This window comes from Triticum dicoccoides, chromosome 6A (assembly GCF_002162155.2).
Source record: "Triticum dicoccoides isolate Atlit2015 ecotype Zavitan chromosome 6A, WEW_v2.0, whole genome shotgun sequence".
Lineage (NCBI taxonomy): Eukaryota > Viridiplantae > Streptophyta > Magnoliopsida > Poales > Poaceae > Triticum > Triticum dicoccoides.
In genome coordinates this window covers 574,914,469-574,925,010 of record NC_041390.1, presented here as the reverse complement: position 1 = coordinate 574,925,010, position 10,542 = coordinate 574,914,469, and positions in this window count along the sequence as shown.

Genomic DNA, 10,542 nt, shown 5'->3' with positions numbered 1-10,542 from the left:
GCCATAACTGGTCTGCCCTGTTTGGAAGAAGCGCTAGATTGCTTCAGAGAATCTGGCTTGTTGCAGTTCATACTGACAAGGAGCACTGGAACGAAGAATTGCTGCTCCAATTCTATGTCACTTCTCATATTCATGGCTATAACAGGGATCCGAAGACTTGGGTCCTTGAGTGGATGACAGGCAATGTTCATCACGAAGCCAAAGCCTTTGATACCATTGAGCTCACTGGCCTGCCCACTCCAGGAGATCTTTATGAACCTGGTTGTCAGCTTCACAGTGCTGCTATGGGAAGCATTTTTCACAAGCCTGAACCCAACATGAGTCAGATGCTTAGCATGATGAAGCCTTTGCCTCCAGATGCTGAATATCCTAAGGAGTTCTTTGTTAAAGACCTTGAGTATCCGCCACGCACTATCTATCACATTATAAGGCGAACTCTCTGGCCCATCAAAGGACATTCTCCACATGCAAAGCTGGAAGGTGCAATGAAGACTTTGGTCTTCCATATTCTTCACGGCAAAAGCTTCAATGCACAAGACTTCTTCATCCGCCAACTTGCTGCATCAGGATCTGATCTCTTTGGCTTGAAGTTTTACGCTCCATGGATTATGCGTCTGATCAAACTACACTCAGCTGTCACCTATCAGCCCTCTGCTCGCAATCATCAGATTTTTCTGCCTGACGTCGATATGTCAGTTGAAGCCATCTATCCAGAGCCTGCCAAGGAGCCCCTTAGTCTTCAGAATGCTGATAAGCAAAGTTTCTCACAACACATTGAAGGCGACCCAACAGTCACTCGTGTTTATCCTCTGGCTGGTACTACCCGTGCACCTCATCGTGCCCTCACTGAAGCCACTGAAAGCACCATTGCACAACGGCCCAAGAAGCAATCTCGTGTTCTCAATGACCGAGAGCTTCTGGTTGCCCTTCATTAGAAACAGGATAAGCATCATGACTGGCTGAAGCGCCAAATGCAAAGCCTCTTGGTGGACGTAAACAGGATTCGCAACCTTGCCACCAAGAATGCCTTTGTCGCCCATGAAACTTGTCGGCGTACATGGAAAGGGCTGATGCTTATGTGTTCTGAAGATGATCTTCAAGATGATGGTTTCTCTGAACGCTTCAAGTTTGACTCAACACCTCCGAGAAGGACTGTGCTGCGGCGTACTCCGTCTCTTGAAGACTCTGAGTTCTCCTCCTCTGCTGCAACAGTGAATTCACGTGTCATCGATGATGAAGACGATACTACTTCACCACCTTCAGCGTGAATCACCACTGCACCGAGTTCGTCTGCACCGCCAACCAACTCCAACGACCATGCTGCTTCACCAGCTCCTCAAGGGAACAAGTAGGCGCTCTATGTCTTCAAACCTTTTTGGTCCTTACTGACAAAAGGGGAGAAGCATATGAGTTTGATAGTCTTCAAGCGGGTCCATATGGGCGGTGGTTTTATATTTTGCCTAGTGTTTACAACTCTCCCTTTCTGATACATTTGGTTCTTTGAGTTGTAACACTTAAACTAGATGGTCGTCTGCTACTTGTTTGCTATTCTGTGATGCGATGATAAATTCCGCATGTGCGATGTAACTTCTGCACTTAGATTATTCTGCAGATGTCCATTTTTCATTATGCATGTCATTATCTTCACATACTTTTCATGCATGATGAATTGTCATCATAAGTTGAAGAGGATCTCCACAAGTACAACCTGCCATGTGCATTTGCATACCTAAAGCAAATTACTTATATGCACATCTTCAGGGGGAGCCTTTGCCACTTATGAAGACAATCCCCTATCCTTTACAATTTCACATACTTTATTTCCCGTTGAAAACTTCAACTAGTTTGTCATCAATCACCAAAAAGGAGGAGATTGTAAGTGCATCTAGTGCCACCCCTAGTTGGTTTTGGAGTATTGACGACAAACCTAGTTGAGGGACTAATGTGTTTGTGAGAATTGCAGGATAACACAGGTAGAAGTCCCTCATTGATTCGGTTTTCCAACCAGAGGTGACCCCTAAAAATGTATGAAGACATTGAAGTCAAAGGTGGTATGTGAAGACATTCACATTAAAGACTATCACAAGAGAAGACATCGCGTGAAGACTATGGAGCGCGAAGACTTAGCAGTTTCGTCGTTCTGTGTTTTTCTTTGTTGAGTCATAGGAACCACCGCACTGTTAAGTGGGGTCCAAGTGAACCAGTCAGAATGACTGAAGTGATGCTTAACCAAAATCCTATGTCTTCAAGTGAAGACTATGAGAGCAAATCTTGTCTAGAGTTGGATAAGTCAGCTTTGCTTGTAGCCCAAGTAAAGTTGACGTGTGTGTTTGAAATCTGACCGTTGGAACACGTGTCAGTTCCTTAGTGACTGAGGGTCATTTCGGACAAATCAGGTCGGGTTGCCTAGTGGCTATAAATAGCCCACCCCCTACAACCGTAAACGGTTGGCTGCTCAGAGTTAGTGTACGACTTTTGTCGTTTGAGAGCAACCCACCTCGAAGCCTTTAAGAGAGAATTCCTTGCGAGGATAAAAGCCCTAACCACCCAGAGCAACCCACCCAGAGCCAAAGAGAATTCCTTGCGGCGGTGGAGGGCTGGTAGCACTGGCGGTGGCGGCTAGAAACCCTAGCCCGTCGCTCGGGACGAGGGGATTTTCCCTCGAGGAGTTTTTGCTGTCGATGGTACGAGGAGATTTTTCTTATCGGCATCGAATCGTTTTCACTAGGGAGTGGCAAAGGTGGGTAAATAACCCTCAACTCTCAGGTAAGTTAGCAAAACGGTCTGCTGAGAAGCTGGACAAGTTGGGGTATGTGGGCTGCGGGATTTGCACTAGAAGAAGTTGCAACTTCTTACGAATCTGCTTTCCTGGGAACACCCTTTGGTACAGATTATAGCTTTTGGGCCTAGAAGTTGGAAGTTGAAGTCCAACCAAACACAGCCTCTCTAAAAGCTGCTGTGAGCTGTGAGCTATGAAAAAGCTCCTGTGAACTTTTAGCTGTGGAAAAGTTGGAAGTCGTTTGGCTAAAACAGATGTGAAACTGCAGATTTGACTGTGAATTGTCTGTAATGACCCTGGACAATAATTCAATATTTTTATGTGCAACTTGACCGTAAAATAGTGATATATACATTGGTAGGCAATAGAACGACCATTTTGCAAAGAAAAATTATGACAATTTAGATGATTCACAGCTAACACATACGAATTCAACGATTATACTTCCAAGTTGCATACTACATATTATATATAAATAGATATTGACCCCATAATTATATTACAAAAGGCATGCACCATATAATATACATATGGTTCGCATGATGATGACCTCCATCAAGATAGCTAACCTATGTTGCTATCGCAAGACAACCATCGGCTATCCTACTACAAATAGTATCCATGGTATCTTCGTTCTCCTCCTCTTCAACGGGATCCACTTGTGTTGGTGCTACTTCCCATCGTAGCACTGGAAGTACATACTCATCATCGGCATCACATTTATCAAAAATTTTATCACTCAACTTGCTATCACGAATGAAGTTGTGCAATGCCATGCAAGCAATGATGATATGCTTTTGCATACGAGGTGAGAAACTTAGGACCCCTTACAACACAAGCAAATATGATTGTATAAGCAAATAAGGTTCACAACACAAGCAAATACGGTTCACAACATAAGAAAATAAGTTTCTACACTGAAAGCAAATGTAGTTCTACAACATGAGTACATATGGTTCACAACACGTGCTTCAACATCTACTTCTGATGCTCCCTCTCCAGATAATCAAGCCTCCCTTCTTTTTTTTCAAGAAGACTGAAGATTTCCCTACAGTTAGGCTTCACTATAAGAGTGAGGGTTGTGTGCATGAGAGCAGTTTTTTCTTTCACACCACAATCTTTCACCAACTTCATAACCTCCGAAATGGTAGGGACAAAGTTGGTTGGATGAGGAGCCGATGATGCTTCAACACTAGAGGTTATCTTCTCCACTCCACTTTCTATCTTCTCACATGTCTGCTTGTACAATCGTAAGAAGGGACTCTTCTCTTCCTTCTCCTCATTTTTTATTGAAGGTTGCTTGCGCTTCTTGCTTGCTTTCGGTTTCTTCAGAGATGCCAACTTCATTTCATCACTATCATCGGGTTTCTTCAAAGGAACCGCATTATCATCACTTGATTCATCAGAAGATATATCTCCAGCACAAGAAGCACTAGCCCCTGTGACATGTACTTTGTGAAATATGACATGTAAATCTTCAAGGTGCTTTGGACCCTCTCGTTTGAACTTCAAATGATTGCATTTCTTTCCCGTCCTCTCTTGGCATCTCTGAAAATGAAAGTAGAAATCAGGTAATGCAATCATTGAAAAGCATGCCAAATAAAAAAAGTTGCTACACTTACCACAACATGTTCATCCCACCATTCTTGAGGGCAAACAACGGTTCTCTTTGCATCATCCCATCCAAGCCCGGTTGCTTCATTTTTCAACTCCATGAAAAACACATAGTCATTTTTTATTGCATCCCATTTATTCTTGAATTTATCCTTGGGATACTTCTTTCCCATTCTTGCTTCCCATTTCTCGACAACATTGTCCCAGCCCTTCTTAGTAAAATAACCTAAGGGCCTATTCCCATTTTCAACCTCTTATCTGAATATTTCTATGACTTTATTCAGACGTGTATCATCCCACACCGCTTTTTCAGTCATTCTTCAATCAAGCAAATTAATTTTAATACCCTGCCACATGTATAATAGTTGTACCATATGTAAACATCTTCCAACTTATCCATAGCAGAACATAGCAAGAAATCAATGTCAACTAAATTCACGTTAGAAAGGTACTACATAGGCTCCATTCACAACAGAAGCACAAGCAACCTGTACTAGCAAGCAATCTGTACTATCAGTCAATCTGTACACAATTTATCCCAAATACACCACCTACTAGCAAGCAATCTATACTCAGGGATGGAAGAGGAGGAAGGCGGGAGTAAGGACGGAGGCTACCTCGCCGTGGAGGGCTGCGCAGCTCCGGTTGACGGCGCCGGACGGCCGGCGAGGAAGGGCCACTGGGCGGGCGGCGTACTGCTCAGAGGCGGATGGATACATAGGGGGCGTAGCTCGGGCGGCGGTGGAGAGCCTGTAGCACTGAAGGCGGCGCTGGCGGCGGCGGGGGAGGGCCAGTAGCATTTGCGGCGGCAGCTAGAAACCCTAGCCCGACGCTCGGGACGAGGGGATTTTCCCTCGAGGAGTTTTTGCTGTCGATGGTACGAGGAGATTTTTCTTATCGGCAGCGAATCGTTTTCACTAGGGAGTGGCAAAGGTTGGTAAATAACCCTCAACTCTCAGGTAAGTTAGCAAAACGGTCTGCTGAGAAGCTGGACAAGTTGGGGTATGTGGGCTGCGGGATTTGCACGAGAAGAAGTTGCAACTTCTTACGAATCTGCTTTCCTGGGAACACCCTTTGGTACAGATTATAGCTTTTGGGCCTAGAAGTTGGAAGTTGAAGTCCAACCAAACACAGCCTAGGGCTGTGTTTGGTTGAGCTGCAGATTCTGTAAAAGCTGCTGTGAGCTGTGAGCTGTGAAAAAGCTCCTGTGAACTTTCAGCTGTGGAAAAGCTGGAAGTCGTTTGGCTGAAACAGCTGTGAAACTGCAGATTTGACTGTGAATTGTCTGTAATGACCCTGGACAATAATTCAATATTTTTATGTGCAACTTGACCGTAAAATAGTGATATATACATTGGCAGGCAATAGAACGGCCGTTTTGCAAAGAAAAATTATGACAATTTAGATGATTCACAGCTAACACATACAAATTCAACGATTATACTTTCAAGTTGCATACTACATATTATATATAAATAGATATTGACCCCATAATTATGTTACAAAAGGCATGCACCACAGAATATACATATAGTTCGCATGATGATGACCTCCATCAAGATAGCTAACCTATGTTGCTATCGCAAGACAAGCATCGGCTATCCTACTATGAATAGTATTCATGGTATCTTCGTTCTCCTCCTCTTCAATGGGATCCGCTTGTGTTGGTGCTACTTCCCGTCGTAGCACCGGAGGTACATACTCATCATCGGCATCACATTTATCAAAAAATTTATCACTCAACTTGCTATCACGAATGAAGTTGTGCAATGCCATGCAAGCAATGATGATATGCTTTTGCATACGAGGTGAGAAACTTGGGACCCCTTACAACACAAGAAAATATGATTGTGTAAGCAAATAAGGTTCACAACACAAACAAATACGGTTCACAACATAAGAAAATAAGTTTCTACACTGAAAGCAAATGTAGTTCTACAACATGAGTACATATGGTTCACAACACGTGCTTCAACATCTACTTCTGATGCTCCCTCTCCAGATAATCAAGCCTCCCTTCTTTTGTTTCAAGAAGACTGAAGATTTCCCTAAAGTCAGGCTTCACTATAAGAGTGAGGGTTGTGTGCATGAGAGCAGTTTTTTCTTTCACACCACAATCTTTCACCAACTTCATAACCTCCGAAATGGTAGGGACAAGGTTGGTGGGAGGAAGAGCCGATGATGCTTCAACACTAGAGGTTATCTTCTCCACTCCACTTTCTATCTTCTCACATGTCTCCTTGTACAATCGTAAGAAGGGACTCTTCTCTTCCTTCTCCTCATTTTTTATTGAAGGTTGCTTGCGCTTCTTGCTTGCTTTTGGTTTCTTCAAAGATGCCAACTTCATTTCATCACTATCATCGGGTTTCTTCAAAGAAACCGCATTATCATCACTTGATTCATCAGAAGATATATCTCCAGCACAAGAAGCACTAGCCCCTGTGACATGTACTTTGTGAAATATGACATGTAAATCTTCAAGGTGCTTCGGATCCTCTCGTTTGAACTTCAAATGATTGCATTTCTTTCCCGTCCTCTCTTGGCATCTCTGAAAATGAAAGTAGAAATCAGGTAATGCAATCATTGAAAAGCATGCCAAATAAAAAAAGTTGCTACACTTACCACAACATCTTCATCCCACCATTCTTGAGGGCAAACAACGGTTCTCTTTGCATCATCCCATCCAAGCCCAGTTGCTTCATTTTTCAACTCCATGAAAAACACATAGTCATTTTTTGCATCCCATTTATTCTTGAATTTATCCTTGGGATACTTCTTTCCCATTCTTGCTTCCCATTTCTCGATAACATTGTCCTAGCCCTTCTTAGTAAAATAACCTAAGGGCCTATTCCCATTTTCAACCTCTTCTCTGAATATTTCTATGACTTTCTTCAGACGTGCATCATCCCACACCGCTTTTTCAGTCATTCTTCAATCAAGTAAAATAATTTTAATACCCTGCCACATGTATAATAGTTGTACAATATGTAAACATCTTCCAATTTATCCATAGCAGAACATAGCAAGCAATCAATGTCAACTAAATTCACGTTAGAAAGGTACTACATAGGTTCCATTCACAACAGAAGCACAAGCAACCTGTACTAGCAAGCAATCTGTACTATCAGTCAATCTGTACACAATTTATCCCAAATACACCACCTACTAGCAAGTAATCTGTACTCAGGGATGGAAGAGGAGGAAGGCGGGAGTAAGGACGGAGGCTACCTCGCCGTGGAGGGCTGCGCAGCTCCGGTCGACGGCGCTGGCCGGCCGGCGAGGAAGGGCCACTGGACGGGCGGCGTACTGCTCAGAGGCGGATGGATACGCAGGGGGGGTAGCTCGGGCGGCGGTGGAGAGCCTGCAGCACTGAAGGCAGCGCTGGCGGCGGCGGTGGAGGGCCGGTAGCGCTGGTGGCGGCAGCTAGAAACCCTAGCCCGTCGCTCAGGACGAGGGGATTTTTCCCTCGAGGAGTTTTTGCTGTCGATGGTACGAGGAGATTTTTCTTATCGGCAGCAAATCGTTTTCACTAGGGAGTGGCAAAGGTGGGTAAATAACCCTCAACTCTCAGGTAAGTTAGCAAAACGGTCTGCTGAGAAGCTGGACAAGTTGGGGTATGTGGGCTGCGGGATTTGCACTAGAAGAAGTTGCAACTTCTTACGAATCTGCTTTCCTGGGAACACCCTTTGATACAGATTATAACTTTTGGGCCTAGAAGTTGAAAGTTGAAGTCCAACCAAACACAGCCTAAAGAAGGTCCACTTGTTCTGTTGTTCGTCAGACTATGAGTACAGTGGTCATGCGGTGGTAATAGAAAGAAGGTGCACACATTGCAAGACGATCTATTATGAATTATGATCAAATTGAGTTGAGAGTGGATAATCCAGATTCCTCGACCATTACAGTAAAATAAAAAATTCACTAGGGAACACCATGGAGAAAGTTAGGGAGGTCCCGTGTCACCCTCGGGCACTGCTCTTTTATGTGGCAAGAAACTCGACTGAACTGAAAAACCTTTTTCAGTTGTCAGTGAAATAGCCAACGTGAGAAATTTAAGCCATGCAATGTTATGTAGACCGTTAGCCTACGTTGTAGCATACGAGATATGAGATAGAGTAGCTCATGAACGGCTATGCTCGTAGCAGTGCGGGAGGCAACCAAAAAATCGACGAAGCATTGAACAAAGTCCACGTAATTTGGTATGAACAGACGTGACCGTGTACTGTTTCCCCGCGTCTACGTCTCGCTTGACGCGAGACAGTAGGACGTATCGCTTCAGGCAGCCGCCCCATTGGGCCGGGCCAGCGCGGACACAGGTTTTCAATATTTTTTCTTTCACTTTTTCTTCCCATTTTTGCATTCTTTTTTGTTTTATTTTTTACTTTTCCTTGGAGTTAGAAATATTCCGAAAATATCCACTATAAAAAGCAATTTATGCATAAAAGTTAAAAGTGTTAATCATGTATTTGAAAAAATATTAAATGTGTACGAAAGATGTACAATATGTATGAAAAAACAAAAAAAAGATTTAACTTTTAAAAAAATATTAATTGTGCATTTAAAAAAGTTAAATATTTATAGATATTTTTTATGATGTATACAAAAAATATACAATGTGTATGAAAAAAGTAGACATAAAAAATAAATGTTTTCAGAAATGTTAATCATGTATTTGGACAATGTTAAATGTGTATATAAAAGAATGTTAATCGTATATTTGAAAAATATTATATATATATATATATATATATATATATATATATATATATATATATATATATATATATTCTGATGAAAAAAGTAGACATAAAATATGTTTTAGAAATAATGGTAATCACCTATCCACCGGTCACCCGCTTCTTTCTCCCATCTCCCTTCCTCTCTATACACGAGCTTGAGGGGCTCAGCCATGGCTGGCTACAGCCACAATTTTTTTCGACGAAAAGACAAGATCACTGCTTTCCATTGCTCTTAGAAAGAATAAAGGTTTACAAACTGCACGAGAAGTACAGGGGAGGGAGTTTAGGTCATATAGTTACATCAATCTGGTTATAAGGGTCGTTCGGCAATGTGCAGAACCTGCCTACGACCAGCATCAATCCAATCCTTGGCCTCCACCTGAATTTTCAGAATTAGTGGCCCAGGGCTGCAGGAGGAATTTCTAAAAACTCCAGCATTATGTTCTTTCCATGTGTTCCACCACACCAGAGCGATAATGGATCTCCACGACTTAGCCTATTCCTTGGCCATTGTAGTAATTGAGCGCTGCCACCAGTTGATCAGGATTCGCCATTGGTGGCAATCAAACCCTGATGCATGTCTAGCTTAGGCTGTGAGCTTGTTGTTTAGCTTTCCAAGATATTTTGATATGCAACTATTTCTCCTTATGTTGTCTAGTCTAAATTCTGAATCGTAGAATCCCACTCCCTCCGTTCTTTTATGTAAGGTCATTTTCAGCCTTATAGACAATCTGCTGGAGATACTCTAAGGGTGCATTTGGTTTATAGGAATTTTACAGAAAGCTTTATATTGTCTATCTCCCATAAATTGGAAACATGTGCATGGGCCGAGGGAGACACAATATGCAGCCACTAAAGCATCTCTAGCCGATCCCTCAAAACCGGCTTACTCCCTCAAAATTGCCGCTTATATTTGAGAAGCCGCAGCCTGGTCTCAGGATAATTTCGACCCTCCTCCCCTGCGATGACCCTCTCCCTCGCTCACTCCACAACCATGCTAGTGCCGCCCAAATCCACCCCGCAGCTCCTGCCGGCACCCCCGCCCACACCGCAGCAACCCTAATCCACCCCGCACCCTCCTTGCCGGTACCTCCTCTCTCTTCCAATCGGACAAAATGGGCAACGCCTATTCGGCGTTGCGGCAGAAGGGGCCACGCAGCCACCCTGAGCACCCATCGACACGCCCCACTCCTGATCCATTTCGGACCTGCCCTCTTCACATAAGAGGAAGTACAACGACGTGCGGGGAGTGGCCGCGGAGGACTCGGTGTGCGAGATCGAGGATTGGTACATGGGGAAGCTGTACTGGATCAGCGGCTCACACTTACGACGTGATGGTGGTCTGCCTCCACGACAGTCGTGCGAAAATATTGACATCCACGATGTCCTGGAGCTCATCACCGTCGACTC